This window comes from Pyrus communis, chromosome 11 (assembly GCF_041283825.1).
Source record: "Pyrus communis isolate YQ-2024b chromosome 11, ASM4128382v1, whole genome shotgun sequence".
Classification (NCBI taxonomy): Eukaryota; Viridiplantae; Streptophyta; class Magnoliopsida; order Rosales; family Rosaceae; genus Pyrus; species Pyrus communis.
Genome location: NC_142575.1, coordinates 10,489,484 through 10,498,577, shown reverse-complemented (window position 1 = coordinate 10,498,577; position 9,094 = coordinate 10,489,484).

Here is a 9,094-nt window from a genome sequence, read left to right as displayed (position 1 = left end):
TCTCTCTCTTTCTCTTTCTCTCTCTCTCTCTCTCTCTCTCTCCTCTTTGTCTGGGAGTTGAAGAGGTCGCACCAGTACTTGCCGTCGTAGTTTTTTAGGGCGGCCATGTCGTGCTAGACGTCGAGGAGGCCGTCGAAGTTAGATCGGTAGACGATCTCGTCGAGGGAGTAGGACTCGGCGGCAGTAGCGGAAGAGAATGAGGGGTCGGCGTTGAAGGGGACGTAGCGGGCGGAAAAGTGGTGGGAGTGGGTGGTGTTGTGGTGGCGAGCTTCATCGCTAATGCTGTGGGAAGGGTGGTCGAAGGATGAAGAAGAGGACGAGGGAGACCGCATGCCGCCAAAGTTGGATAGGTAGACGATCTCATCGAGGGAGTGGGACTTGGCGGCGGCGGAGAAGGACGAGGGGTCAGCGTTGAAGAGGACGTAGCGGGTGGAAAAGTGGTGGAAGTGGGGGGTGTTGTGGCGGCGAGCCTTGTCACGAATGTTGTGGGGAAGGTGGTCGGAGGATGAAGAAGAAGATGAGGAAGACTGCATGCCGCCGGAGTTGGATCGGTAGACGATCTCATTGAGGAAGTAGGACTCAGCCGCAGTGAAAGAGGATGAGGGGTCGGCGTTGAAGATGACGTAGCGGGCGGAAAAGTGGTGGGAATGGGTGGTGTTGTGGCAGCGAGCCTCGTCGCGAATGTTGTGGGGAGGGTGGTCGGAGGATGAAGAAGAGGACGAGGGTGACCGCATGTCGCCGGAGTTGGATTGGTAGACGATGTCATCGAGGGAGTAGGACTCGGCGGCGGCGGCGGAGGAGGACGAAGGGTCGACGTTGAAGAGGACGTAGTGGGTGGAAAAGTGGTGGGAGTGGGTGGTGCTGTGGCGGCAAGCCTCGTCTCGAATGTTGTGGGGAGGGTGGTCGGAGAATGAAGAAAAGGACGAAGGAGACCACATGCCACCAAAGTTGGAGCAGTAGATGATCTCATCAAGGGAGTAGGACTCGGCGGCGGCAGAGGAAGACGAATGGTCGGCGTTGAAGAGAACGTAGCGGGCGGAAAAATGGTGGGAGTGGGTGGTGTTGTGGCGGCGAGCCTCGTTGCGAATGTTGTGGGGAAGGTGGTTAGAGGATGAAGAAGAGGACGAGGGAGACCGCATCCCAAAGAAAGGGTGGTAGAGGAAGGTTAAGGGGACGGGGAAGGGTTTGGTGGCTGTCGAAGAGAAGAAGAAAAAGGGTTGGTGCAAGTGGAAGAAAGGGAAGACCCGCACCCTAGGCCATTTTTATTTTTGTTTTGTTTTTTTATTCTTAGTTTTTTTAATTTTTTAATATTTAATTATTAAAAATATATTTTATTATTTTTTAATCCAGTTGGATTAGTGAGTGGGCCCCATCTCTAACCATGTCATAAATTAATAGAAAAATTGACCGAGGTCTGACATTGTCACAATTAGTAAGATGAGGTATGACATTGTCATTTTAAAAATATAAGATATGATAATGTTGTTCGATCTATAGTTAAGGTAATTTTGTATAATTTACCCTAAAAAAATAGTACAAATGTGATTTACCAGTATAAATTTCTTGCATAATCTCATTTCTAATTTTACTAAACACGATAATAGTTTCACATACCAATTTCCTCAGAACCCGCCTACCAAATTAATGAACCTAGAAGATACATAAAATAACCGACAACTTATATGTTTTCTTTTTTCCGCCAAGAAACATTATTTACTTATAATGTCCCCTTTCTTTCCTTTTTTTTGTTTGAAAGAAAATATCTTATTCAGACAGTGAAGTTGAACCACATTATTATGGTAAACTCATTGTAAAGTTTAGCTCATTTCTCCACCTTTTTAATGTAGATACTATCATTTGTTTTCAAACAAAAAAAAAAAAAGATTAAAAAGCAATAATGTGATCATATCAATTTACCAGATGGTGGTGGTGTGGGATAAGCATCATGGATCATACAAAGACCATGATGTTTAAATCACATCCAAAAGTCCAAATTCCCCAAAAATTATTTTAAAAAAGCAGACAACGATTTGTGGGAGTGATGTGCATATAATGTTGAGAAAAAAGCAGATTCTATTTCAGAAATTCAGAACCTAGATATTGCTGCTTTTGGTACAAAAAGAAGAAGCACTTATCAATTGCAAATTTGCAATGTGCATGACGGTCGTAAGTCGCTTGCATACCACCATTCAATTTATACGTGCTTTCTTTCTCAACTGTAGAATCGTCGCATATTTTTTAAGTATTTGCGACGGTACGGATTCAACATCAAGTTGTCAACTTTCAATCCAAAAAAACAAAAAACAAGTTTTCCATTTCATGGATCACATAATGTGGTATAAATGTGTTAAATAACATTATCATTCTGATATGTAACAAGAATTTTAATGGGTTTGTTTCATCGTTTGATTTTATTTCTTTCTATTTTTACCCTTTAAACTTGAACTCATAATAATTAGTTTACTAGTTTTTAGTCTATTAGTGATTCTCTTGTTAGAGTAAATGTTGAAATATAGAGAATAATGGTACGACTTGAATCGTTTTCTTAAAGTGTTATTTGCCCCCACTCGAATGAGTTTACTAAAGGGTTCTTGGTGAATCACTTCTAAGATACAACAAAGTATGTAATATTCGATTAGCAAAACCGAATTGTATTTCCTTAGAAATAACTAGAAAGAATTGTATGAATGTGATGGAGAGAGAAGAGAGAGCAAAAAAATTGTATAGACAACAAATTTCTGAATGAATTTCTCTTCTACTAATTTATCAATATATAGGAGAAATTGCACTTGTTAGACATATCCTTTGGTTTTGAATATACCTTCTCGCCATAGGATACAACTGAATTAATATTACAGCAATATGCCAATTCGCATGTCTGATGCAAAGCATCAATTACCAAAGGTTGTGTCTGAACTATGCACTCGTCAGACATGGATCATGTCTTTTAGCAAAGTTTGAAAAGTCACATTGCTTTAATCTGATGAACAGAAACTGTTGGACAATTTCTCTAGGTTCAAGCCACTCCGTCCTCATTGATAAAAACTAAATAAAAACTTTGGATTTATTTTCCAATTGTGGTGACGATAGGACTCCTTGGTGTTCCTAGGGGCTCTCCATTGTTAGAGGTAGTTGCCTACCGGCATACATTTGATTGGGTGGAGAGGGTCTTGTGTGCGGCGTATAGAGTGGAATATTGGTGTAAGAGGGGGTGGATTCTAGATGTGGGGTAGTGGTGGGACTCAAATCAGAAGGTGGTGGGGCATGGGGGATTTTTTGAATTTAATCCAGAAGGATTAGGTGGTCTGGATGCCGGGACCTAAGACCATCTCCAATTGAAGGGTCCAGAGGGCCAGAGGGTCGAAAATAATCCGAAAACCATCTTCATTCGAGGGTTAGGCCAGATGGTTCGTGGGCCTCATAGAATTTGAAAAGGCTAAAGGGCTAGCCATATGCAGCCAGCCAACCAACCCGGGAATTTTTGAAGTAGTGTCGGTTATAACCGACAGAAATAAGGAAATGGTGTCGGTTATAACCGATACAAATAGCCTGAAATTTTTTGAAATAAATAGCTATCTGACAGAAGTAGTGTTGGTTATAACCGACACAAATATGGAAAATTTTGAATATAATGGCTAGTTGATGTCAGCTAACCGTTATTTTTTTTTCACAAAATTTTTTAAAATTGTTTTTTTTTTTTTTTTTTAATTCCATTTGTTTCCTATAACTTCCTAAGCCATTATACAACATTAAATAACATTAAATTTAAATAATAAATTATGTTTAGCCCTATTGCCCTCGGTTGGAGACGGTTTTTTGTTACATGGCTAAAACGAGCCCTATGGTCCTTTGGCCCTCGGTTGGAGATGGAAGTAAATATGGCCATGTACTATTCATTAAAATATTAATTTCTTGGAGGGCCAGAGGGCTAAAACGAGCCCTCTGACCAGCCCTGAGTTAGAGATGGTCTAAGACTTTCTGCTGTGACAATTTTAAGGAGTGTGAGACCAAAACTTGGGAGGGTCCTCTATTGTGTGAGTATGGTCGTATGATCTCACTAGTCTGGGAATGATAGAATTTCCCTATTGTTGAGAGTAGGCATTAGTAGTTGAAAAATATCAAATTTATCAACCTAATGTCCATTTATTTTATGTTGCATTTTCACATTCTAATATAGTTTCAGAACATACTAATTATTAATTTTCTCCAACGACCACAAGTGCTTCTTTGGTATCGCTCAAAAATGTGTTTTCCACTTGTTTGATTTGAGTTACGCAACATGTCTTAAGAGTATTATTGTTGTCAACACTTGCATTCTAGCACCTATACGTATGTAGTTTCTATTCATTAAAAAGGAGATTTGTTGAATGATTGCCTTGATTTCCCACCAAGATATATAGAAGTACAATATCCTTTACAAAACCGGATTTTTATTTCTAGTGTGCTAGTCCTAGTGAATTGCCTTGTGGTCGTTTATGACACACCCCAACCTCAATCGAGGCATGCTGGTCGTCACGTGAGGGTGACGTAACCATGTGAGCTGTGCCGAAGCGGTAATGATATGAAAATGCGAATAAACAAAAACCACTAACTATCTTACCTTGGACTAGCCTATAAGTACGAGTGAAAGTGATTAGAGTAAAAACACACACAACCAAAGTATAGGTATCAAAGTGCAGTCCAGAAGACTAAGTAATAATTATACAGATGATGCGAGAATTATACGCACACAAATTAAACCCTCTTTTTGACAATTGTAGTAAGTATGTAAGTAGGGATCGTTCTGGACCGGGGATTAGGATGGATTGTTAATCACTTGGATTTGACTCAAAAACGCTAAAAACACAATCTAAAACACTATACTAGACTCAAAGAATGCAAAACTAAACTTTAAAACACTAAGACAAACCAAAGACTCAAAATGCTTTAAAGCATAAACTAAATTGATTTCTAACTAAATTGAACAATAAGGTAAAGGGGGATTTAGGTTTTGATTAAACTAAATGACAGATTGTAAATTAAAGCATAAGGAAATGAAGTAAACACAAAATGAATGAATCAACAGCTAATAAAAAGAGATAGCACAAATGGAGATGAAGCTAGAGATTCGATTTCACCATTGCTAAGCCAAGTCCATGCTTGTTAAGTCAGATTATACTCATCCCTCTACTTATTTCTTGGGTTTGTTTCACTTAGATATGATCAGCCATATGATGTGTGGATTTGATCAAATGTCTCTAATCATGAGCCTAATTGTGATGTGCAACTTTGGTTCCTAATCAAGACTATGTAGTGCACAAGAAACTTTCACAAAACCAAAGGGAACACTCGGCAGGATGTTTGCAAAACATTCCCTTCATTCATTCACATATCTACCAAGATTATGCATGATGTGTGCTTTAATCTTGGCTAAACAACCTGTGGTTAATTCAAATGATGATCAAGCATTAAAATCAACACACTAAGTCACAATTAAATCGGAGAATGAAACAAGAAATAGATAGATTAAATGAGAATTCCGAATTAACTACATGGCAATCTTGCAAGGCTACATCGAATCCCTAGAGAGAGATTAGTTACACTTCATGTTTACAAAAGGTTTGACATAAAAATATATAACATGAGTGAACATAGGATTAAGAAGAAAGAACTCTTGAAGCAAAACTGATGTCGAAATCCTTTAAGAAATGGGAGAGTGTATCTAATGGAATGAAGCCGAGAGGAAGGTACAAAACAAAGAGAATCAAAGAAACACCTAAACATTCCAACAACTCAAACTTGAATTGTATGAACGTTTAGGCCCTCTTATCTTCCTCTTCGTCGTAGCACAAGGTCTAAGGGATGTTGTTGGTGTGTTGAATGGATTGGGGAATTATGGAAATGGATGAGGAGTGGTGTTTGGATTATAAGGGAATGGTAGCTCACGGCAATGAGGGAAGATTGGATGTGTTTGTGATGTGTTGTGTATGAAAATGAGATGATATTTTTGTGTATGAATGCATGGGTTTTTATAGGAGGAATGAGAGAATATGTGGGTGATTGTTTAAGAGTGAATGTGGTTGTTATGATTGAGAGTGCATGTGGATGAAATGATGAAGTAGGAAGGTGGAAATGCATGTGTTGAATTGGTGGTGCAATGATGAAAGAGTAAGTGCATGTGTGTGTGAATGGTGGTAGCTAGGGTGAATTATGATGAATGCATGTGGAATAAAGATGGAGAAGGTGGTGTAATGATGAAGGATTAAGTGCATGTGTGTGTGAATGGTGGTGCAATGATGAAAGAGTAAGTGCATGTGTGTGTGAATGGTGTTTCTTGATGGTTTTGGGGTTGTGATGCATGTGAATGCATGTGGCTAAGGGTTGTTGATTGGGCTAGAGGTTTTGCATGGCTCAAAGGATTGTTTGATTGGGCTAGGCCCTTTGTTTTATGTCCAAAGTGCATACAGGGCTTTCAAATTCGTCCAACACTTTGGCTCCAAGCATATGCTATCCATTCCAAGCCCAATTTTGCTCCAAAATGCTCCAAAATGCATCTTTTTGCTTACTTAGCCATATGAACCTAAAAACACACGAAAATGGCTTAAACTACTAAAACAATTATGAATTAACAACATAGATGCACGAAAACAAGCTAAGTAAGTCGCCTAAATATGCTCCTATCAACAGATCATAAAAGAAACCCTACACTGGTGGATTTCTGTCAGAACCGTCGTGATGTCCTTGTGAGCTACCGACATGAACTTCTATCTAGAACCTGGAGGGGTGCAAAACAGAAAGTGTGAGTGGGCAAAAACAAAACTTTCAAAACCATTTATCTTTTCAATGTAATAACCCTTCGCTATAAAACCCATATAAGTTTCCCAAAAATAATACTATAAACATGTATGAAAACTATACTCAAGAATAACAGAACCATGTGTATGCCATGACAACTATCTCAACCATGAATAAGTAAGCCAGGTGAATTGCACTAATATAAAGTGACATATCAGCCGAAGTCACCTAATGTGACATGTACAGCTGAATTAATAACTCAACGATCAAATTAAATCCTGCACATGAGTCGGAACCACCTATATGGTTTGTACGACAGGCTAGGTGTAAATAAGTAAGCTCAAGTGCTACGATCATGTGAAGGTTGTGCGAAGTATTGCAAGTCACCTACGAGTCGGAACCACCTAACGTGGTCTGTACGACAGGCTGGCACCTACCTTGGATCCAAGGTGAGCTTGTGATGTGGGAGGTGAACGATTACGTGAAGGCTAAGCCCTACCCTCAGGTGGAGCACTAACACCAGGGTGCTACATATAATTCACTAAAAGAAATTCATCATAGTCATACACACTACCATCACAACTATCACTATATACTCACCTAAAGCTTACCTGAGCGTCCACGACGTCGAGCAGTAATATGCGTAGCTATATTATAACATATAATAATATGTAATGCATATGACATGGTATTTAAAACGTAAAAACCATTTAAATGATTTCTGGGAAACATAAGGCATATATATATAACATATATATAACCAAAAGCCCACTCACTGGTATGTAGCCGGGTCGTAACCCCCAAGTCTCGCCTGACTACGCTCGTCCTCTGGAAACGTCTCACCTATATGTGAAACAACTAATTTAACTTTATTTGAAAGCACATAACCATCACTATGAAATAACTTCTCATACATTGCTTAATTGGGGTGTTTGAATATACCATTGTGGCATACTCAAAACCATGTTTTTAGAATAATTTTTCGATGTTCCACGCGCCGGCCAAGGCAAGACCACACGCGCAGCCACGTGCCTGACACGTTGGATGGAATCTTTAAAGCCGTTAAAGAATATTCCGTTAAATAATGGAATATACCGCTAAATATACCTGATGCCGTTAGCTATATTCTGTCAAACTTGACAGAATATTCGCCTTCTTCCCCGGTAGTTCGCCGGATTCCATCGCCAGCCACTGACTGTGTCACCGGAAACTGGAAAATATTAAAACCTTAACATCTTCATCATTTCTCAACCAAATTTTATGAAATTTATATGGATTTAAAACTCTCAACAAGGGGAACACATCCATACCTGTTAAAACTCCATAATCCAACAGAAAATGGCTAGAAAAATCCTTGAAAGACCGGTTATTCTGCATACCCACTACCGAGCTTATTTCGACATCCAAACTTAACCAAAACTAGTCTAATGTGCCAAGGAAGTTGAGTAATTACCTTACTAAACCTCAAAACTAACTAAAACGTTCACGATCACGTCGGAGAAAATTCCACCCCTTGCCGGAGCTCGGGTATCTCGAGTTCTACCAGTCCTTTCCTTAAACCAAGGGTACGACTCAACTGGTGAGGTCAAAAGAAGCACGATGATGCTAACCTTACACTCGATCTGTGAAGTTTTGAAAAGATTTTGGGAGCTGTGAGCTCAGGTTGTATGGAAAGAGAGAGTTCGAGAACAAGAGAGTGTGTGAAGGAAGAAGGGCACGTGTGGTGTATGTGTGTGTGACCTTGTTCGGATTGGGCAATTTTAAGTTGCCATAATTTCTATTGGGCTACAACTTAGGGCCACCAATTTGGTCCTAAACAACCCTACAATTTTAATTGGATCCCTAGAGATAGGAAAATAAGGTAATTGGTCCATTGTCTTGGCCTTTTTTCTATTTTCTTAGTCTGCTTATATAATCACCACACATCGTTTCAAGGGCAAAATCGTCATTCCTACGCTTTCGAAGATAAAATATATTATAATTGGGGATGGGTCGTCACAGTTTACACGTTCTTCTTTTCCAAATTAAATTTAATTTTAGAAGAAAAACATATATTAATACTAGCACTCTAAAAAACTCATTGTGTACTTTGAATATTTTATATTTAGAAAGAAAAATACACTTACGATGAGTGCATAATAAGTTTATTAAAGTGCCAATAAGATTTGCGTACTTTTCACAATGAGTAATGAAGTTTCAATTTTTCATCATAACTATAAGGTATCGAAATTGTATCAGTTTATATTTTTGATCATATTGATTGTTTGGTCCTTCAATAAATAAGTGGCATGATAAGCATGAGATCTTATGTGGATTAGCA